General features: G+C 36.9%; 1 protein-coding gene across 2 annotated transcripts in view; it reads left to right on the forward strand.

The window, feature by feature from the left end:
- The window catches only part of grm8 (glutamate metabotropic receptor 8), a 258,181-nt gene that overhangs the window by 164,701 nt on the left and 69,491 nt on the right, over positions 1 to 23,989 (forward strand). The gene's annotated exons all lie outside the window — the stretch shown is intronic.

The following is a 23,989-nucleotide window of genomic DNA, read 5'->3' on the forward strand; positions in this document are numbered from 1 at the left end:
TGGAAGGGAGATGATGCATAGGTTTCAAGTGTTTTATACATACAAATGTGAAGTGAAACTGTCCACTGAGTCAATGTTTAGTATATCCTTTAAAAACACTGCTTTAAACTTAGCCCTATTTCTGTCCTGTCTCATGTGATTCCTGTGTGTTTTTACACTATAGTTTTCTAACCAGCACATTTGCGATCTCTGCTTCCCAGTTTGGTGAACTCTGAAGGCAGTTTGCTGCACTTGATTTTATTTTGGGATGTCGGAGCAAATGGGGTAAGCATAAATGCATTCCACACTTTTAAGGATGTTATTTCTGGATCATTTGTCGTATGTACATGCTGCAGCTTGAATGTTATCTCTGAATTATGCACACATTAAAATGAATTATGCACACATTAAAAAAATAAAAATATATATATATATATATACAGTACAGACCAAACGTTTGGACACACTTTCTCATTGAATTCAATGTATATATATATATATTTTACAACCGACACATCTTTTTGGTACTACAGATATGAGTAAAAAAACAGGTGGCTGATAATCCTCTTTAAATAGACCCTTCTTCTTCCTCTTAATATAATTTTATTTTATCATAATTTTAAAATGACTTTCTGTTCTTCGTGCTCCTTAGACGCTTTTCCTTTGCATCTTTCTGTTTTTTTTTATTTTTTCCTAACACCCACGCTCTAGTCGTAATATTTTCACAGTAATGATTCACTATTACCTGGACTTTCAGCTCATTGCTTTCTCTAGAAGTGATTTCAAATATATTTCAGGAAGTCCCCGCAGGAAATTGGTTAGTTAAAGGCTTTTTCCTCCCTCTCAGACATAAGCACTTGATTGTAGTTGTTACTCATCTTCACGTCAAGATTTTCTGTCTTTTGCAGCCTTCGATAGCCAGTTTTATATAACTCGAGCAAATTGTATGCAGTGTGACTAATTCTGACTCAGTGCAGATGCTTATGTTGTTTTCAGTTTTGGCATCAGATGAGAAGCCAAACTCGTTACTTTTGCTCCTCTGCAGCTATATTGCACTTGCATACACAGTCCAAAGGAGCAACTTCACAGTTTTTGGCTAAAGGGCAAATTCACAAACTTTGCTTGGCTTTGGCCTTTTACTGATTTCAAGGTTTCCACTTTAGGATTTCCTTGCTTCGATTATTGCAGCAAACTCTCAATTGCTTGTCTTGGCTGATGGAGGGGAAGCTCCCAAAAATATTTTAAAACTTGCATGGATGAATGCGTGTCATAAATCAACCACATTTCATTCTCAAAAATGTACTACATCTGCCCAAAAAAAGAAAAAAAAGGCACCACCCGAACATGATATGGGAAGCAAAACTAAGACACATACTGTTGCCCCCCATTTAATCAAATATTGTTTTACATTTTTATTTACGCAAGACAAATAGTAGTAGTGTTTCATACTGTTAAAATCTAATAACAAACTAATCCTGTATTTAGCATGTTCAGACTTAGGATGTGAGGGAAAATGGCTCTGGAGAAATGGTTTGAGAAAAAGATGTTGACATAATTACTTTAACTTATGGTAGATGGAGAGCATATTTCAAGGGGGGTTTACCTACTTCTTAATGGATGGAGAGAGTCTGACACAAAGTGGGTGTTAAGAGTTTGAGTTTAATGTGTATGAGTAAACTGTAAGGAAGCAGCAAAGTAGTCTAAATAATGGCTAAAAAAAAACGGGCGCTGGTACTGCACAGCTGAACCCTTGTTTTCCCCAGTTGCCAGCCGTATTTTTCCACTCTTAGTTCCCTTCTGACAGCTTTAATCAACACAATAAGACTTGCTGAGATTTCATTATGGCGCTTTCGCCACAAGGGGCTCCAAGGAAGGGATAGATGGATGGGTACTTTCAGAAGAGGGAAGAGATGGCGAGATCGGCCAGGGGGACGGACGAGCGTTGGAAGATGGAGGTAAGGAACACAACAGGCGAACTCTATAGCAGGAAGGGAGCTTTTAAGAGCAAGCGAGGGCAGGGGGTTGACAGTAACAGAGAAAAGATGAATATATCCAGCGAGTTGTATTAAAGAAGGGAGCGCTCAATGTTTGGATTCTGACACCTCGGCAGAGAAAGATGAAATAATGGTGTTCTGTGGCCTGTTGATTGGCCCAGGCAGCATGGGGGGTCTGCATGAGAGAAAATCAGTCTTGCACTCGGTGGATGAGAGGGTCAAAGGTAGCCCAGCAAAGAGCTGATGCTTTTTAATGAAGAAGGAAGGGAAAATAAAACACCTTAACCCACAACAATGCCACCCAAACTCCTTCACTTGTATTGAGAGAAAGGAAATTTTCTAAATTTAACTTTCATCAATTAGTATTAAAATCATTGAATGGTTATGTATTTTTATCTGACTGGATTAAAATATTGTGTTGGCGTAGGGTAACTGATGCGTAACCCTCTTAAGATGGTTAATCAGGCCTGATGGAGTCCGCCTTGATCAGCCCAATTCAGTTTGGTTGCACAGTAGGGGGACCGCAGAAATGTGAGATAGTTCGAAGGAAATAAGCAACTTCTTTTAAATCAGGAAGGCACGTATCGGTTTCATCCGTCGCATTTTTGGTGCTGCAAACAAACAGACCTGAGGTTCCTCCTTTGAACGCCCTCCGTCTTATTTAAAAAACAAATTTACCTTAACCTTTCTTTATACTTGAGAGAGATTAAACGTTCTGAGCAGTGGTATCCAGACTTTTTGTTTTGAAGGGTAGCTACTTGACTACCATAATAATTTTATTTATTTTAGAATTAAAACAAAAGTTAAGAAACTAGGGGTAATAAAAGGCAAATACTCATCCTTTGGGTCTAAAAGGAGATTTGAATTTCTCAGTTAAAACTTTCAGGGGTTTTTTATAATCTCCAATAACCACCCGTCTTGTTGGAACATTTTTAATACTCACAAACCACAGTCATGTTTGTAAATTCTTAATTGTTGATTAGTCTGTAAATTATTGATGTGATTAATAATAAATAGTCCTCAATTGCATGTAATAGGCCTGATTGCTTTGAAACAATATACAAATTCTGTGCTTCCTTTTTAATATAAAAAAACACAATGATTAAGAAAATTATGTCCCTATCACAGTGATTTTTCAAAGGATAATGAGACTAATCAATTTAAGCTTAAGGCCTGTTAAAATAACTTAAATTAGCTTTATGTTCAGTCACAAAAGGCTCTCTTAGAATATAAGATACACTTTTACTGCAACTCTGTGCCCTTTATAGATGGTAGCTAGTTCAACATTAATGATTGGCAACAGATGTTGGCCTTCAAGCAATATTTGTACAAGCACTGTTTTTCTCAATTTAAAAGGATGTATGTTAATGTCATTGCCTTAATGCTTCCCTTTATAGCATTTTGTGATGTTGTTTTAATTAGCTGGACATTATGCTTAAAAGCATTTCATGCTTAATGATCAGAGCATATGGCTTTGTCTGTCTACCTTTTCAATATACTCAGCCAAATAGATGTTCACTTTAAAGCATTTAAAAAAGTATAAAAGACACCATAAGTGGTTAATAATCATTTACTGGTCTGCTGATGACGTCTCTAACCTAGACCTGAAATGACCGACTAACGCAGACTGTAACTTTGTTCTGTCTGTGGTCAGAACAAGTGTGTCATTAGATGTAAATATGCTGCAAAGACAAAAAGAGAAATCTGATTATTTTTGGAGATTTATTTCCCACTAAAAACAGCAGAGATAATATTTTTATTGTTCAAATGAGATCTTATTGCATGTGAGGTTACAAATTGGCAACATGTCTTAAACATTTTTTGTGATGAGGAGTTACTGTGACTTTTTTTCTTGACTTTCATATATTTATCTATTTATTTTGTTTCCCTGTTATTTCTGGCATTCATTGGGGTCCAACTAGGAAGACGCTTTATTGTATAAAATAATTATTGTGAAATACCAAAAAATAAGTAAATACATTCTTAGTATTTTTTCAAAATACAAAGATTTACTGTAATTTACTTAGCATTAGAATTTTAAACTTTTAAAATTTAACCTTTTAAACATTTTTGGTATCCTTCCACAAGCTTCTCACTATAGATTATATTTATAATTTATTTGCCAATGTGCTTCAGTTTATCATTTGTTCCTAAACAAGGAGTTTGACTGTTTTTTAGATTTGACTTTGTTTCCACATGACATCCTTTTTGTCATGATGTTTTATATTTTATGAATTGCACCAGTCCTTCCTGCAGCTAAATCCACATTCGACATATTGTCACCACACCCACACTTCAGAGTTGGAATGATCTCGGACTTTCAAGCTTTGCTCTTTTTGCTCTTTTCTCTCTGAAATTGGGATGATTTTTCTCATTTCTTCATTGACAAACACCATTTTACATGTACGCATGGTAAATGATACTTAATGGGAACCTGTAACACAAAGTAAAACTACAAATCAAGTAATTTTTCAAACTCAAACCCAGCCATATAATATTAGTCCCATTCACAGAAAATAAAGCAACACAGGACATAAAATATTAGGTTAGCCTTGGCAGACCTCTCTTCTCCGTGAACTGCCAGCACTATCTTGTCAGGGTTCAGTCAGTTCATTTTAATTTCTCTCCTTACTGAACCGTAAGGCCATCACTGACCATTTTATTCTTCAGCTAATACACCCAACTGGCAGATGCTGAAAGTGAAAAGTGTTTGTGTCAGTGTGATTCTGGCGGCTGTGTGTTTCCTGTCGTGTAAGGACCTGGGTGTTTATAGGATCCATAGGACAGAGGATGCACTTGTGTGTGTTTGATTATTCAGCCGGGGTGTATTTATGTCCTCTATTCCTGTTTGTCTGTGACACATTCACCTTATTAAGTACTTAGTAAATGCCAATGGACTCTGTCTTTCTAACCTTTTCCTGCATTTTGTTTCTGTCCTTTTCTATTTTGCCACAGCTTTGCTCTGCCATGCAAGCACTTTAATCAAATGACATTTTATTAAGCACTCGGAGCAAAATTAAACAAATGCTAAGATATGTTGCAGTAATATCCTTTTCTTTGCTTTGTTTATCTCTCACACATAGTATTGCATGTAGGCCAATGTATTCAATTTTGGTCTCATCTGGCCAAAGCATCTTCTGCCATGTTTGGTAAATCTCAAAATGACTTGTGGCAAACGCTGAACAGGAATTCAACAGTGTGCTTCATTATCAATTCAGAGCTTGAAATTAAAATAAACAGTGACCATGAGAATTATACCAGTGCTCAATAGTTAAATACATGGGTTCAGAATGAGTTTTATGGGTATGACATACAATTAGGTCTGGGTTGAAATTGCAGTGTGTGAATATGACTTGGCAAAGAGGCAACTGGGAGGCAAAATCCTAAGAAAAATTAAGCTCACAACAATGCCCTAGGCACAAATTAAGGAGTTCTCAAAAATAATAAAACAAATATAAAAACAACTCAAGAGAAAACAAAGAATTTTATATAAAAGCTGACATTACTAGAGAAAACTAAGAGAAGATTCAAGTGGAGAAAGAGCTGAGAGAGGTAGAAGATTCTCTGTGAGAAACTGATTGCTCTGGGGGTGAAATAATTAGGCATGAGGATGTGCACCACGCTGCTTAAAGGAAAAAACTCATAAGGGAGCAATGGAACGCAAACCAGCATGTGGGAAGAAGCGATGACAGCAAAACTGAAAAATACTGAGAATATCTGGACAGATTCTCTCGTACCGAGTCTGCTTATCTGTTTTTTGGTTAGTTAGTGTTGCTATTCCAGTATCACAATGTTTGTTTTTTTCTGACCATGTTATTTAAAATAACTACATTTGTAGATAATTTTGTTTAGCCCAATTAGCCATTGCTAATTGCATCCGATACTCTTCACACCTTTGTGGCCTGTTACTTCCATAGAGAAGAGTTGAAATGGACAACAGCATGGTTCTCTACCTGTTGTCAGTAGGAAGGGGAATTGTCGTACAGGGCAATCCATTCTCTACTGTTCTTTAATATAAACATTTTGAACATCCTTTAATTGTAGTGTTTTCAAATTCGTTCCAGTGGCGTTGACATAAAGTGTAACGGTCATAATTTGAATTTAGAGAAAACACTGTACGTTATCTTCCCTCTGACTTTTCTTGCTCTTTGCAAAATGGTCTGAAGAGGTTAACAGTACAACCACAAATAACTCTAATCCTCAGCACTAAAATCACTCTGCTGCAAGTTCCCTGCGATTCCTCCCCCCTCCAACTCTCCCCTGCTGAACCTCTCAGTCTGCTAAAGTGAAGTCAAGTTCAGGTCAAGTCACCGAAATATCAAACACTTGTTGTCGAGAGAAAAACCTCAGCAGGTTTCTGTAAAATGTCACTTTGACACCAAAATACCCCTTTATCCACACAATGAAAATAAAAGCTCTTGCCTCCAAAATGCTTTTCACTCTTATTATAACAGAGTGTGCATTAATTAATAAAGAATATTATATTTTTAAGATGCGGTACTGAAGTACAATCTATGGCCTAAGATTGTGCGCTAAATGTTAGTCAATTTGAACAGCACTAGCTTGTGTTTTCAATATTCCAATTGCATTACTTAAAGTTTATTGTTTAATTTTCAGCTTAAGGAAGCTTAATGCAGATATGCCTTAATTTAATTAAAGAGGAATAGAAAACTTGTCCAAGTTGCTGAGATTTGATATTTAAGGGAGCCAGCTGTTAAAAGTTTCTATTGTGTATATTGGAGGCAGAGAGCAAGTTAACTTGCAAAACAATTGTATTGTCTTTTGCCTAATCAATCTTACTCAACTCTCCAATGAGACTTAATATTGACCTAATAGTGATGTTAAGGCCGCTGTCTGCTGCACATCAGGCAGCAACTGATGAAATTAAGGAAGTAGGTATCCCATTTACCATAAGTTGTCTAAATAAAATCAGCCTTAAATTTACAGGGACTAAATGTTTTGGAGCACTTGAAGTAAAAACTCAAAGGTCTGGTCCAATGAAAGGTCTATGCTGCCACGGAGTTGCGGATCAGTCAATCCATAGTCTGCTGCTTATCCAAGATTGGCTTTAACAGGTCTAGGAGTCAAACCCAGACATGCTTCATCTCAGCGATAATCCCCAGCTTACTTTTGAGGATCCCAAGGCATCCCCTGGTCTGAAGATATAAATAGAATCTCCTACTAGTTCTGACTTTGCTTCAGTCTGTTTCCCTAGAAATCCTCCAAAGAGAGGCACCAAGGAGACGTGCTCAAATGATGGAGTTCCTTACTTCAACTCTCTGGCAAAGTTCAGCCATCTAGAGAGGATGCTCATTTTCACAGCTTTTACTGATAATCTTTGTATTCTGGTTCAGGATCCATAAGAGAGAATTGTAATGTTGAGGGATTGGTATGAGCTATGACATTACTCTTAGTCTAACTCCTTCTTCCACCTTGACAGAATTGGAAAATGCCTGTATCATTGTAAACAAAGTCTTGAAAATGAAAGATGGCTTCATCTAATTCCAATTGAGGACCAACAAAATCATGTTAAAAAGACTTTTATTTGACAAAAATCCCTCCTTTATCATGGTAACTAGATTTTTTTCTTTAAAATTAGCTTTGATTAAAAAAAAAATAAAAAAAAAATAACTTTTTAAGTTTAATACTATTTGGTTAACATTATGACTTAATGTTAACTAAACATTAACTGTAAAATCATTTCCCATTTTGTACACTGGTCCTTTATGATCATGAGTGAATAACTGAATAACCACATAAAAAAATAAAATAATTTCTTTAAAGTTGGTTTTCTGTGCAGGTTCTTTTCAATTCAAAAACCAGCCAACAGTTAAATTAGATTCATAATAAAATATATTGCCTACATAATGCCTAACTGCAGGCAAATTTGTAAGCATCACACAATGGCCTTTCCCAGCATTAGATGGAAAAAAGTCGCTGTTGAATGAAAGAAACACACTTAGAGGCATGCGCATAGATAATCCCAGGCATATGCACCGCCAATAATGTATTCGAATAGAGCAAAGCTCATTCTTCTTCTTGCCTTTCAGGCGTCTAGTTTCCCACGCAGATGCCATCAGTGGCAATAAGCCCGTGTGGCCACCGCTATTCAAAAAGCCATAATGCCATCTATATATTGTGTGCCATGGCGGATTCTAAAGGAAACAAATTAGCGGCTGAAGTTTTTATGGCTTGGCTTGTTTGGGTGGCTGCACTTTTTTGTGCCATGTTGACTTACAGATGAACAGCCGCCACAAGTGAGAGTTTTGTATTTTGTTAAAACCATAATTGTCACTTATAAATAGATTGATTTAAATTCTACTGCACAACTTTAGGGGGGAAAAAACAACATTTTCCTCTTATTGAACATCTTGATGATTTGGCAGAGATAAAAATATATAAACTGCATTTTTCTGCGTGCTAAAGCCGAATTGTTGTGAGCTCGGTTTCTTTTAGGGTTTGTATCCTGAATAACTAATTGGAGGGATTCCTGCTGCTGGGTTTGATTGAAAAAAATCTGTCACTGCCTGGTGTCTTTGTAGGAACTATTAGAATCAATTTTGCCCATAAAATGATTTACCTAATAGAAATGTTTTACCTAATGAGGTGCTCATGCTTCATTAGGAGCTGCATAAAGTATGTGCGAAACAAAAGCAGCAGCTTGTGTTTCTTCTAAGCAGACTGCTTATTATTATTCTACATCTAAAGCTGTACAGAAAACATTGATACTTAAGTTAGATTTCATGCCTAACGTGGGATTAAGACACTGCTAAATTTTATATGAAACAGAAAACTATTTTTTGAACCCTAAGTACGTTTTCCTTCTAATTGCCCTAAATCTTCTAGTGATTTCAAGATGCGCAAGTTGTCTTTGGGGGGGAAAACGCCCCCCTGCTTTCTAAATTAATCATCAAAAACACAATTTTTGCTGCTAATTTGCCCCATCTTCTAAACACGTAGGAGTGCAACAGGAAATCGCTGTAAAATGTGCAGAGCATCGTCCTGTATTTACTGATTTGGAAGTACAAGTTAATTTGTGAGCAAGCGTTTATTTTAATGCACAGCTACGCCTGACAAATCTTTGTCAACACACTATCACTTTGCCTATTGCGATGGACAAAACAAATGTAACCTTGCATATCAGTTCAATTTCTAGCAAACCAACTCCACATGTATCAAAGTTTTGGTTCTGCATAGCTTAAGCTAATATTCTTAAATCAACATGTCTCAATATCTTCTGAGATGTCTGACAAGTGAATACTTTTCTGTTAAGCTATATTTATCACACTGAATGCATGTTGTTATTTTGGTACAATCCAGGGATCTGCAGCTCTCGACTGCCAGTTTCCTACAACTTTTGGATGCGTCCTTTCTCCAACACACCTGAATCAATGAATGGTCAATGACCAGACCTTTGCAAACTTTTCTGACATATATTTCATGATTTAGCCATAAAAAGCAAAAAATTGTCTTAAATTGAGATGATATGTTCCTCCCAACTTGAATACCCATCCCTCAGTTTCTAAGTGTAGAGGGCAGCAAATGGGGAAAAAACACAGAAATTAGGCCATTTCTAAATGTTATATCTTTAAGTACTTTACATGTAAGTGTTGCAAACTGAAATAGCAAATGAGATGTTTTCTTTAATTTATAAATAGAGATGGTAAGGTGATGAGCAAAAAAGAAAATTGTGGTTTAAAGAGTTAAAAAAAAGTTTGTCTTACTACACTCATTTTCTCAGTTTTATATTTGTTTGTAATGTAAAAAAAAGGACAGATAATTATGTAAATGAAGCAGCTGTTTTGCAAATTTAAGACTAGCATTAGCATAAGGAATTATAGAGAAGCAAACTGCATTAACCAATAATCAGCCACCTATTCTGGATTTTATCTGAAGAGTAAATGATGGAAAGTGGACCAAGAAATTCACACAAATTAACTCAATTAATACTTTTACAGTGTAAGGAACCCACAACCTCACAGTAAGTATTTCTTTTAAGAATTTGGATTTTAAACTTTCGTACATTTGCATTCGTTTACAGACAAGATTTAGAAGCAGAAACGTGTTTTTTTTGGGGGGGGGGTTGCCCACTTCATTTTACAAAAAATGCTGATTATGTAAGCGTATGTGACTTAATTACAAGAAATTTAACTTTAGCCTATTAGCGGCAGAAGCACTTTGGAAATAAAAACATTAAATTCATGGCATCTTAATGTAACTGAATCTTTTTTCATCTTAAGTTGCTTTGTTTTAGCTGGAAATGTTGGGCATTTGCTTGTAACTACCTAATTTATTATGGCTATTGCCACTATTTAAGGAGAAAATCTAGAGTTTTGTATTCTCCCTTCGTCATGTTTATACAGCCTGTCACCACTGAAGCTTTATTTGGGAAATTTCTTGTGGCATTTATATGTCATTTAACATTTAGCTTTCAAACAAATGAAGAAATTATCTAACTTACAATTTCAATTTGTTAAGATATTTAAATGACTTATAGTACATGAAACTTTGACACTTTAATCAAGGATATAAATTGTACATTTGTACTAAATCCGTAATCATGACACGACTACAATAGTCTCTTAACAGCCAATGTCAAAGCAGAGCACATGTGGCATTGGGCAATGCAACATTGGATCTGATTGTTCTTCAGACATGTTATAAGTTTTATTGAATCATAGAGACTTGGTCACACTTGAGTGATCAAATACAATAATAAATGTGAACTGACTTCTGTGAATAAGAGAGATGTGTGAGGAGGCGCTCTGTATATGCTGGGTGAACAGATCTGAGAACCAAAAGCCTGGGTTTCAAATCACAAACGTTCTGTATTGTTGAAGGCGATGCAGATGAGGATATTAACTGCAACTTACTGAATGTTGAAATCAACTTGCAGTAAGGATGAAGTGTGGCCATGTTTTCATGGCTGCAGTCAGTCCAAACTCTTTGTTTTTCTTGCTTCACTCAAGTAAGAGTGATTTAGTGAGTTCCAGGCCTGCTAAACGCATTCAATTGTAGAGAGAAGTTTAAGCTTTTCACATAACTATTCGGCTAACAGTGTTGAAATGATAAAAGCAGTTAAGTCAAAGTTGCTTCCTATGTCAAAGTCTGTCACAGTAATGACATGTTTTTCTCTCAGGTTTCTGTTCATGCGACAGACAAATGTTGGCGCTGAGCCTTTTCAGCCATCATTTATTGATTTGAAAGGTTTAGGTGCCGGCCATGAAGTGAAGAAAAATGGCAAAAATATTAAGAGGGGGAAAAAAGGCACTTGATCTAGCTTCATTAACATTTTCCGCTACTTAAATCGCAAAACTTATTGGCACTTAAACTGTCATCAGAAGGAAAACTGGAAGCAGGAGACCGAAAGGCCTGATATGGGTGAGAAAAACAGCTCGGATCACAGCAACAAGCGTCAACAAAGGAGGCCAAACAGTTCCTCAGTGATAGAGCCAGAACCACCCCCAAAGACTGGGCAAAGCACCACGTTTGGGATTTATTTTTTATTTTTCCTAGTTAAGTACCTAATAGAAGTGATTGAGATTGGTGATGTGTACATTATATACGCCCTGGCTGCTATTTTCTCTGTACTTAAAATATTCTTAACTCTTGAACTTTTTCATTTGATTTGTTTAATTAAAACGAGCATCTTTAATATGTTTTTTTAAATGATTTTATGGTAAATTATTGAAACAAAACAGTGAATAACAGTGAAGTAGAAGGAAAACTAGGAAATTTCTGAAGAAACTTAACCGGGGCCTGCCAAAGTGTGCCCAGTGTTCTGATGCTAACAATTAGCAGCAATGCTAAAGAAAGCTACACTCAATAGCATGTGGAGACTCACAAGCATGTTAAGCAACATGGACCTACTCCATTCAGTATGTTAAAAATAGTGTGTAAACTAAAATTAGTCAAAATGCTTATGTAAGCCTAATTGCTGCCAGTGGCATGTGGGATATCATTAGAACGTTGTCTTACATTTACTTCCTCCATTCAGTGTGCTAAACTTTTTTGAAATACTGCTTATCTTGTACTACTTAACTTGTGCAGTTGGTGAATTTTGCAGAAAAGTCAAAGTTTTATTTATTTATTTTTTTTTTTTTTTGTCATTTGTTGTAAATATATTATAAAACGGACATTCAACACAAAAGTAAAAATCTGATTTATACTTCGTGGCAGTTCCTTACCAGAAAAAAAAACCCCACTCATCTCTTAATACCAAATTAATAACAAGTAATATTATTGTCTTAATTTTTCACAGAACAAATCTCTGAAGAAATATACCGTCAAAAGATTAGCATTATGTTTAATCCGCTGTCTGATGACGAAAAAAAATCACAACCTTGTGACGGAGAACTTTTTATTATTTTTTTTATTATTTTATTTATTTATTTTTAAGACAACCTCAGAAAAAGTAGTTAAACCATTTCTAAAAATATTCAAGAACCTGAAATCAACACTTCATTTTTGTATTAATGAGACAAACCGTGAAAACTTTCGAAAGCTACTGTGCTTACAAGGACTATCCAAAAGAAATTCACATGGTTCTACAAATCACCGACGTCTCACCCACAACAAATGGAGTTACAATACGTGAGGCATTTGTTTCAGAAATACAAACTGCTTGTGTTGTATTTTTCTTCAGTAACAACCACATTAGTTGACCAAACCAACACATTAACTGGTCACACTTTCCTATAAATTTTGTGCTTTTCTTTGATCGGTCTTTCATCGTAAAATTAGCCCATGATGGAGAAGAAAAGACTTGTGTTTTTGCTCTTTATTTGAATCTGTGTGAGTTTGTGCCTCTTTGTTGAAATGCTTGATCCCCAGATAAGGCCTGGGCTTGTAAACAGCAGGGCATTCTATTTGGGGAGGAGCAGACATCAGCAGGAATCTGATTCTGTTTTGTTGTGAGCTTTTCTTTTTCTTCTGCTGCAGAGAAGCCAACACATATTTACTCACACTGAACGGCATGCACACTGACACACAACCCCAGTATGAGGGCACTGCTGTAATTGGAAGTCTGATTACTCTAGAATAGTCCGTGTAGGAGGGAAAGAGGTGGTTTGCCATGGGAAAAAAAAAGAAGTTATTTTTTGAGCCAAAGGATGGAAAATGTTGCGTCAGTGAAGTTGAAGGAAGGGACTGATACTCGGAAATGGAGTGTACCCAACGCAGGAGTAGGCATGTTCCCACATTGTGATCTCTGAGCTCAACGATGACCTTGTGCTTTTTATCTGTGGTCTGACATCCAATCATCCTTTGCTTATCTGTCTCCTACCTCCCCTTATACATCTTTTCATCTTTCCATCCCTTTCCATTTCCTCCTCCCCATCTTCTGATTCATCTCCGTTTTCCCTTATCGGTCCATCTGTCCTGGTTCTCATCTCCCAGCTCTGCGTTCTTGTCCCTTGCCATATTTTAAATCACGCGTGTCTCGCTCATTCCTCCCCGCGCCCAGCAGGAAGCCAGTTGGGATTGATCTGATTGATTGGACGTACTGGCAATATGTGACAGGTGCCAGGAGGTCAGATGAGTCAGTGCAGACAGACTTGTTTCCTGCTGGACGAAACGCAGTCCCTAGTTTGTTCGTCAAGTGTCAGAGCAGCACCGATAGTAAGCAGTTTGCAAAAGTAACCAAAAAAAACCCCCGTCTGTTTAGAAGTTTCTGTGCCCACATAGATTACATTTGGGTTTGAGATGTGTCTCTGTTCATATACAGCAAAGGGGCAAAAAACTCTTGAAACAAAATATTAGTATTAGCCTTAACCTCATCTGCAGTGTAGGACCAGCATTCCCCAATCATGTGCTTCTTTGTATTTTTCTTGCATTCAAAAAACGTTTTGTAATTTGTGGGATTTTGTGTGATAGACCAACACACAGTATTGGATAATTTTGAATTGGAAGCAAAAGGAACCATAATTTTTTTTAACTCCAAATAAAAAACTCAAAACATTTAAGCAGGCACCTCAATAGAATAGTCTGCTTGTAATTTCATCTTGCCATAAACACAGCTTTTCGGCTGGTGGGAGTATCATGCTGTGGGGATGTTTTTCTCTGTCAAAGACAGTAGCTGGTCAGAGTTGATGGGGAAATGAAAGGAGCTAAATTTAGGACAAACTGTGTAAAACACTGTTTGACTGGGGCTGCACAATGTTGAGAGAAACACACTTGCGGCTGTGCTAATACTTTTAAATATTGCTTTGATATCAGTTGTGATTAATCCATATTCAATTCCCCCCTCTGTTTCTTGTGTGACACTATAATGCACCCAACATGTCCACTAGAATATTATTTTTACACATAAAAATGTTTTTTTTGTTGTTGTTTTTTTAAGTATTTTGATAACATATTGTTAATCTCTGTGAGGCTTTAAGACTTTGGGGGAGGTATATGTTTCAATAGAAAAACAACCCTAAACAAAATTACAGTGAAATGGTTGAGCTCAAAGCTAATTTATACGTTAGACTGTCCTGTTCAGAGTAAGGATTTAAAATTCAGTGATAGTCTTGGATAAGAAAACTATTAAGACACACTATCGAATCTAAGCATGAGCTGTTTTGCTAAAAACAGTAAGCATAAATTTTGATTTGCAGACGTGCAAAGCAGGTATACTCCAGTTACAATAAGTGTTTCTACTCTGAGTGACAGATGTTTATTTATCTCAATTCCTCTTCTGTCCACTCCATGATTATGCACGACTTTGTCTTGGTATAAGATTTGTGGATGGGAGATAAATACCCTTTTTTATGTCAATGGATTTAATCCAAGATTATAAAAACTGAAACGCATGCCAAAGTTTTACAGATGCAAGTACTACAGAGGTCCTTTGTGATTTCACTTTCCTTCTCTATCCATATCGTTTGTTCACTTTGTAGCTAAGAAGATAAAAAAAAGGAAGAAAAAGAAATACTGCAGAGATGTTACTGTATTCTGGAGTTATAGCGGTAAACTCAACCATCCATGTGTGCACTTCCTATTTCTGGAGATATTTTTAAAATGTAGAGAAATGTCCCATTCAGAAAGGTTCTATTTCAGTCTGCACATCGGACACATGCACAGCACTTCTTGCAGTACCTGTCTTTGTCCAAAGTGCTGACTTCAGCTAGACTGCCAGACTCCTGTGGAGAGAACAGACCTGCCGCTCCCCCATGCACACACACACACACACGCACACGCACACACACACACACACACACACGCACACACGCACACACACACACACACACTATTTTATATTAGCTTACATGTCACAAAGCAATATAAATGTCAACATCTATACTCCCAGAGAGTTCATTATGACCCAGACCTGAGCAAACAAAGACCTTAAGATAACTTTTCAAGATTTAATACGGAGAGTAAATATGTTGGTAATTTGTCATTTAACAAAATAAATGTGTTTCTACTAGATTTATAATGGGTAGTCATAATTTAACCAAGAGAACATGCATGGCGGAGAAGGCACTTTTAATGCGAATAAACTAGTCTGAGAGGTTGCGATGAAGAAGTTGGTCTCATGTTTGGTCAATAATGCGACATTGTCTTTATTCTGTTCTTAAAGAAGTCCAGCTTTGTTGGGTTGTCTATTGAGTATTCTACTTTTAATATTTATAGGTAACAAAAAGCTATTTTTTGTATAAATACACGTTTGTAATGATTTGGATATATCAGTTACTACATTGTCATGTTACCAGTTTAAAAAACAAACAAAAAATTATTTAAAAAAAAAAGTAAATTCAAGTTTGACCAAAGAGCAGCCTGCCATTTTTCTGAAAATGGCATCTCAATAAAATAATTTCTAAGAGGAAAGTGGAGTGAGGCGAGTGACACACAGTCTCAGTGAATAAGGCTATTGCAGCATCAACCACTCACATTTTAAGTGATTGGGCTTGTAGCTCACACTATAATCTTCTTCATTTTTATGTCCTAAATCAAGAAATATGGAGACAAAAGTAAAAAAAAAAAAGTGAGCACCAGGGAAAACCTAGGAACATCACACCCTGCTATGAGTGCATAACAAAATCTTCACCCAAGAGAGAAATGGCGATAGAGAAATCTCCTGCTTGAATTTGAGTGAATAAACACAGATTTATGAATATTTAACAAGTGAAGAGTGGGAAGAAATGCTGTCTGAGAGTTGTTGCAAGGAAACCAGCATCCTACCAAGATATTTAAAAACACTATGTGGCATTCTAACCTGCCTATAGAAGTGGGACATTTCTGCATATGGCAAAAATTGCAATTCTGCCAGCATCCATTACTTTTTGCTCTTGTTCTGACCAGCATTGTTACTTTGATGCGCAAGGCTGTGTACCAACACTACTTTTTTTCCCCACTCCTAGAAGAAGCTACTTTAAATGAACAATCCATGCAATGACTGTTGACAGTATCACTTTAGAAAGAAAAAAACAAGCCCAAAGCCGCTTATAATAGACAAAATTGGCGACCGAAACTCAAAATAGTTCCTTTTCAACAAAATGCGCATCTCCCTCCATTTTTTTACATTTCTGCCGCTGCTGACACTGTCGCATAGAAACGGCGTTCCAGAGAACTGGACTGCCGTCCAATCGGGGACGCATAGAGGAAATGCGTCCCCGAGACACATAGAGGAAATATAGTTAAATTACAAAAGAAAATAGTGACGCACAGTAACGCAAAGTGGTTTCGATAAGTAACTGTAGTCTGACTACTGGATTTGAAATAGAAACGCGTTAGATTACTCGTTACTGAAAAAAGTGGTCTGAAGTCTGTAATGCGTTACTGACATCACTGGTTATCAGTCAATCAATCAAGTTTATTTGTTATTTATTTTCAGCAACAAGGTGCTTTACATCATAAAAACACAAAGCTACACAGTCAACAATTGAAATGTTTTGTCTGGAGGCCTTATTACACATCAGAATGTTCATCAATGTTTCAAAGCAATTCTAAAAAGGTGTGTTTTAAGTCTGGACTTAAAGGAACTCAGTGTTTCAGCTGCTTTGCAATTTTCAGGAAGTTTGTTCCAGATTTGTGGTGCATAGAAGTTGAATGCTGCTGTTATCAAACTTGTACATGTTTGAAACCACAGCTCCGCTTTGTGACCTCTTGTGTCTGCTACAGTTAAATTCAACTACGTATATGTTAAACCCAAATGTGCACATTAAAGAATAGAGGAAATTCTGTGGTAAATAAAGAGAAGACAATAATACAAAAACGTTGCAGAGTGAAGGAGAAATTTAATTGCTGTATCTTTTTAAAAATATTTTTGTCATATTGAGTTAGATGTATGATTTAATTGGAATAAGAACCAGGTTTCTACTGTATGTAGGTGTTTTAAACTAGTTGGACTGAGCGTCACCTGAAGCAATTAACTTCAACGTGTGAACCAATACAGAAATGCGATATCCGCCATCAGACGTAATCTAGTGCTTCTGTTTCTACTTGAAATCCACTTCTTGTGCACGTTTCCTGCACTGCTGCGTTCTCGTGGCTTTAGCTCGCGTTACCTTTCCTGCAAACCGACACCATTGCTGTTCTTTTTCTAATGCACCTCTGTGTGTCTTATTATCAGCAAATTATAAGCGGTTCCAGGCTGAACGCCATCATTCGCTGGAAAAGGCTTCTCTTCCCCAGGCTCGCTTCGGCACTGTGCAACAATTTTTTAAAGGGTGCAGGTTAGAGCTGTCCTAAATTTTCCAGCTAAATTTGACACTCCAAGATGTGCATCCTTTAAGGCATATTTTAATGGGAGGATGTAAATTTTCTTGGGACAGCTGTTCTGTGGGTGTTGTGAATGATTCATTAGCATGCCCACAGTGAAGCTTTACTTTGGAGTAGGTCAGGAAAAAAAAAAAAAAAAAGAACTGAACATTAATCACACCTTTTAATCTAAAATACAGGCTAAAAGCCAGTAGAGTTAGTGGAGTTCAATCAATTGCATACATAGTCCAATGCTTACTGGTGAGCACGAAGCTCACACAAGCATGTGTTAGAGGCCAACACATGAATACACACGAGCTTAAGTCGGCGACTTCAAAGGGCCCGTGCTGCTGTGCCGCGAGCCGTGAACAAAGCACGGAGAAGCAGAGGGCGACTTTAATTTTAAAGCATGCGCTAATGAGGTTTGGGGAGAAAGTGAGTGTCGCGATATTTGGGGTTCCATGAAAATTGTCTAAGTAACAAATCGCTGGCAGGTATTCATGAGAGGGTGAATGCAGTGGAAGGTTTTTATCTGAGCAACGCTCGCTAAGCCGGAGGGAGAAATTAATTTCCCACCGTGTGGATTTGTCGGGCACATAAACCCTCATGTATAGTCCAACGACACCGAATATTGTGCTAAGATTAATAATTGACATTGAGTGCAAGTCTCTTAGTAGCAGAGACACACTTGGCATAATCAGAGGGAGACAATGCTGCATTGTGAAAGGAGGAATCATCAAAGGCAGAGACTCTGAATTCAACCTGCTTCTGTACTTGGAGTTATAAGGTCTTATTTCACGCTGTAGCAAACATAAAAATGCACAAAAAAAAAAAAGAGAGAACTTGTTCCGTCGGCATAAAAACATGTAAATTTAACAATACCATTATTTCCCATCTCACTCGGCAGGGGGCCACATTAGCATCTCCGTGTGCTCAAACACTAATGCCAGCTTAAATGCATTATAAAATATGTGGATGTAACGGTGAGGGTGTGTGGTTATTCTGCAGCTTTTATTAGAGGTTCTTCACAGATGATGAAAAGTTTTATTGGTACAAGTGGCCAACAGGAGTGAGAAATCAACTTTAAAATGCAGCAGTTGCAGCTAAAAAACATGCACACAAAAATAGATGAGAAGCAGACAATAAAAGGTAATAAATCCACATACATGACAACAGAAGTCATCTGCACAACGCAAAGAGCAGCGGTGTACCCCATGAAAAAATCTGTAAGATGAAAATGAGTGCATGAAGCCAATGGAACGTCATCAACCCCCTCTCTTGCCATCAGAGGCGCATTAATGTGCTGTCAGAGTTGCAAAAACTCTGGCATATTTGAAAACTAATAAATGGTTATTAGTTGGTTATGTTGCTGTTGCAAATACATCCTTATTTTTTTCCAGTTCATAATGTCGTCGACACAAGCGGCTCTGGTAAAAATCAAACCCCCGAGAATGATGTTTAATAGGGTAGACAGAAATAGACAGAAAGCCTATCAGGTCAATATGATGTCTTGTTAAGAAATGAGACAATATGAATTTTGACTAACTGTGAAGCCTAATAATCAAATTGTTTTCATAAAAAGACAATCTATATCTGCTAACTCCATGTCTTTCTGAAACTCTAAGCAAGTCACAGCGTCTTGGACAATTCTGCTAATTATTATTATTGTTTCATTCCTTTGTCTGATCAAATGCGTTGCTCACTGTAACACTCTGTAGTCTAGAAGTACATCTATAAGCTATGAATCAGTATGCTTTGCTGAAAACAGCTTTCAAAGGCTCCAACTGAGCTTTTTGTTTTCACCTATCATAAAATGATTCTTGTTGGATGCCTTTATACTGAGAAACCGTTTTACAGGCCATTAGTTGGTATTAAATCTGCACTGTCCGGAGGGAGGACTGGCTTCTAAAACGTGAACAGATCATTTGTGGGGCACATTGTTTAGAGTTTTTTTTGGAGGTGTGGATTACTTTGGGTTTTTAGCAACCACTGATGTGGATGTGGTAACAACACCCACATGAGATATCCAAGAAACAATGTGTTCAATACCTACTTTCACCATTATATCTTGCCTGAAATGTTCAAGCATCTGCTGCTAACATCCAGATGTAAGACACCATTGGTCATCCTCTGATGTTCATTGCCATCCTGCGACTGATAGGAAATAGCGCATAGAAACTTGGTCATAATGTTCTAAATAGTCTGATCTTGATCTAGAATTGAGTCGTCACTTCTTTATTAGCATTCTTCAAAGACCACAGGGATTTCTAAGAAACTTGATAAACTGAAAGTGAGAATAAAAGAGCATGCTTGAGGAGGGAAAATAAACCCTTCCTGCACTGTTTTTTTCCCCCCATTGTGTTTGTCTCCGTTGGGTTAGAGATGAAATGTTGCCGAGAGAAGAGTGTGTGGGAGGAAGGCAGATTAATTAAACGCTGAGACAGCAGAGTTTCACGTCCTCCAAGAGAGAGAATTCAATCTGAAAGCAGAATGCCTTTAATTGCTAACTACAAGGCTTTCATTTGGAGAGGTGTTGAACACACTTAACGTGTTTATCTTTACAACTTGTAAAGATAAGTCTTATTTTGGAAAGAGAGGAATCATTGGAGCACTTGAATAATTATGACACTATACAGTGGGCAGTCATTAAATATGATTGTTGCTTTTATGATGCAGGCGCATCAGTTTTGGACCCACCTCCACTAGAGCACCACTTTCCTCCTATTTAGATTGTCTTTGATTGGGATTGTATTATTTAATTAAAGCATATTTTTAGAACTCTGTTGAAGGCACTGGATTAAATTGGGCTTTATCTATTGGAATGAAGAGGAATAAACACAAATCCACACCACATTTTTAACATTTTTTATTTGTGATTATTTTTTAAAAACTGTGATATTTCCCTTTTTCTTCACAATGATGCAACTTTGTAGCCCATCCTGCCTTTGGCTTATTTCATATTCTACATTCCACTTCATGGACCAATTTTTGATGTTGCAATTATAAGCAATGGTAGAAAAAAAAAGAAAAGTCTCGCTTTTGCTCTCTGATCTATTTAGAAACATTTAGCATGTGCTTTAAAATGTTTCTAGCTTAGAAACAAGCAGCAGGAATTATTAAATTGGCTTAAAGCGATGAGTCTGTTAACATAGCTTAGAAGCTGTGGAGGGTTTTTTTGTTTTTTCTTAGTATTTGTAGAACTGGTGCATTTTTCAAAAAGTAATTTGTGAAGTCAGGAAAACAAGGCGACCTCAACCAGTTACAGCTTTCTTTTACCTTAAGCCGACCCCGTCATGCAGGCTACAGGTGACCGCCTGGCAGCTCATTCCCTTCGTGCCAAGTGAATGTAGAATTTTTATTCAGCCCTTTAAACATAAGTGCATTGCGAATGGGGATTTTTCGGCAAAGCTGATTTATCCTGCAAACCAATAACAGTTTTATCTGAAGTAAATGAAGAGGAATTTTGAATAAGCTCATATTAGTTTGCCCAGCGTGTGATGTTATGCCATCGAATGATAATAAATGATTCAATTTGTGCACAATCAGCCACAGCATGAGCCTTCATTTATTGAGAAGACAACTACTGCTTTAGGTTAAAACTAAAAATCGATTCAGCCAGTGTCTCTAATTGATTGCTCTAAATATGACTGATTGAGATTTAATCCAATGACAGCATGCTGGCTGACAAATAGTGTGTTTACTGCTCGCGTTATTGGAATATCTCATGCCTTCGGCCAACGTTCTTCATATGGGAAAGAGTTAGACTTAGGGAAAAAAAATATTCCAATTAGGCTGTGTACATAAGCTTAACATTTAAAACCAATGCTGTGCTAAAATGTATCATGGCAAATTAAATGCATACATCTATTTTTGATTGGTAGCAGCTTTTCACCACCCACAAGCATCCTTAAAAAATTTACTGAGTATTGTTCTCCATATTTTTAATTTATCTTTTAATTTTGAACCAATCCTGTGATGCTTTAGCATCTTTTATGAGTAACTGATGTTCAATTTTAAGAAGCTGCTCTCTGGCAAAGTGAGCTTTAGAGCTTCCAGTGATGGTGGCAGCGACCTGAAAGTTATATCTGTCTGTATTAATGTATTTTGTGTGTAGGTTTGTTCGAACAAACTCACTTCAGATGGCTGCTGGGGTTGATGGCACAAAATAATTATTTGATCACTTATATTCAAATGTTTTTCATGCAAAGCTGCCATTAAAAACCTGCTGTTAAAAAAGGTTATAAATAAATGTTGCAATATGATTTTATAACAAACAAGTTTCATTTGTGGAGGAATATTTTTTAGAGACTCAAAGGTTCATAGTCAAACAACAACCAATATAATCTCAATAAATATAAAATATAATAGTATTTTTACGGTGCTCCTGCAGCGTAAGCAAAATATATGGCGGGTCTGGTTGCCGTGCATTGTGGTGGTAGCTTGGTTCTGTAAAATGCTGTCCAAACAAACTTGTTGACTGTCATATAACTGAGTTAAATGAATTAAAGGCATAAAGATATAAGCAGCAAACTGGATGGGGTGAAACAGTTGCAATAGATTGGGAAGGAAAGAAAAGGATAACAGGAACCAGGAAAACCCAAGTCATAGCTGTAACCTTTCTGTAGCTTCTAAATCTGTTAGTATAGCGTACCAAACTACATTGTCTTCTCATTAAAAACAAAACAACCCAATTTAACTCAGTTCACATACATTCAATTAAAAATTATATGTCCGAGCAAGCATCCTGCAGCTTTGTCATCTGTTGGCACCTCGGTTATTGGCTAGATAAATGTCACACCAATCTTACTTCTGTTAGCTAGTTGTAAATGTGCAAAGAAGAAAAAAGAGTCATAGAGTTGACAAAGTACCTATGAGGGAGAATTTCATCAAGCACAGGCCTGTGGAACAATAGAAGAAAAAAAAAAATAGGGGCTAACAAAATTATGGCCTCCATATTTCAAAAGGTAAAATGTTTTGACCAACCAATAGGACTTGAGGCAACTTCATGGAAATAGTTGTCAGCCTCACAGGTTTAGAATTGATGGTCTTGGTTTAAAAGTGAATTCTCAAATCATTGTTGGATTCAAAATTACTTTCAGTGCATTACTCTGCAAATGTTGCCTTAATGTATCATGTCACACTAACGCTCATTGCAAGAATTTGAAGAATAGACTTGAAGAACCATAAAGCGTAGGTAGTGGGTCAGAATCCTCATAATTTATGGGAAAAACACAATAATAACGGGAGAAGCAATTTTTTTAGTTAAAAGCATGGTAATGGCGGCTCCATCAAATGAGGATATTTGTTGACAGAGACTAAGTCATGCCAGGACACATTTTAAGGTTTAAGGTGTTTTTAAGGGAAAAATGTAAAGCTAAGTCAAAACCGTCTTTAGACATTCAAATCCCTGTTCTGCCTGAGTTAAACTTTTTATCAAGACAATCTACTTAGAAAATACAGAGATAACTTTTCATTCTGAGTTGAGCCTCATGTTGGGTTGGGCGTTTGGTGTTTATGGGAGGGGTTGGATGATGGGGCGTCTGTGTAGCTTTTGTCACTTTTGTAATTAGCCTTGAGAGGCTTTTAATTTGAGGCTAATGAGAATTTGTTTTAGCAGTCATGCACTCTAGTGTGTGTGCCTGCCTGGGTATCAATGTGACTGTATGTTGATTAAGGATTGCAATATAGTGAAAGCGACAGACTGTACAGATGTTCGATAAATGGGCTGGAACAGGCAGGGAGATATCAGTCACCCTCTCTTTCTACGCTCATTCACACAGGGAGGCAAGAAGACAAAAAAGGAACATGAAGACAAATGCATAAAGATGTGATTTTTTTGTCTTCTGTGGAAAACAATTCCTTCTCTTTTATTTGATTGGAGCTAACAGTATAATTCAGCAAAGCCAATTACCAGTTTGAAGCTTTAACATATAAAGTCTGGATTAGTGCTGGACTGATGTGTGTGTGTGTGTATGGAGGCGTGTGTCTGAAACCAAGGCAAAAAAGGACAGGAAAATTAGCAGGCTACCAAATTAATGCTGCGCATTGTGAATAAAATAATTACACTGAGCAAAATGTAAATGAGCTGATTACCAGTTTGGCCTTGGCAAAGATTTTTTCCAAATGCATTTGCTCCAAGGAGGACAGGAATCACGATGTGGTTTAATGTATGTTTCACCTTTGCTGACGATTGTTTCCTGTCCCCCATATGCGAACAGTGGCTTAAATTTGTTTGTTTTAAGCTGATTTTTGTGAGTCTCCGCTAATTTTCTCTTATACACTCAGCATTGAACTCCTTCTGTCAGTACTGTGACACCTTCCCACCTAGAATT

The sequence above is a fragment of the Xiphophorus maculatus genome, chromosome 17, assembly GCF_002775205.1.
Source record: "Xiphophorus maculatus strain JP 163 A chromosome 17, X_maculatus-5.0-male, whole genome shotgun sequence".
NCBI lineage: Eukaryota > Metazoa > Chordata > Actinopteri > Cyprinodontiformes > Poeciliidae > Xiphophorus > Xiphophorus maculatus.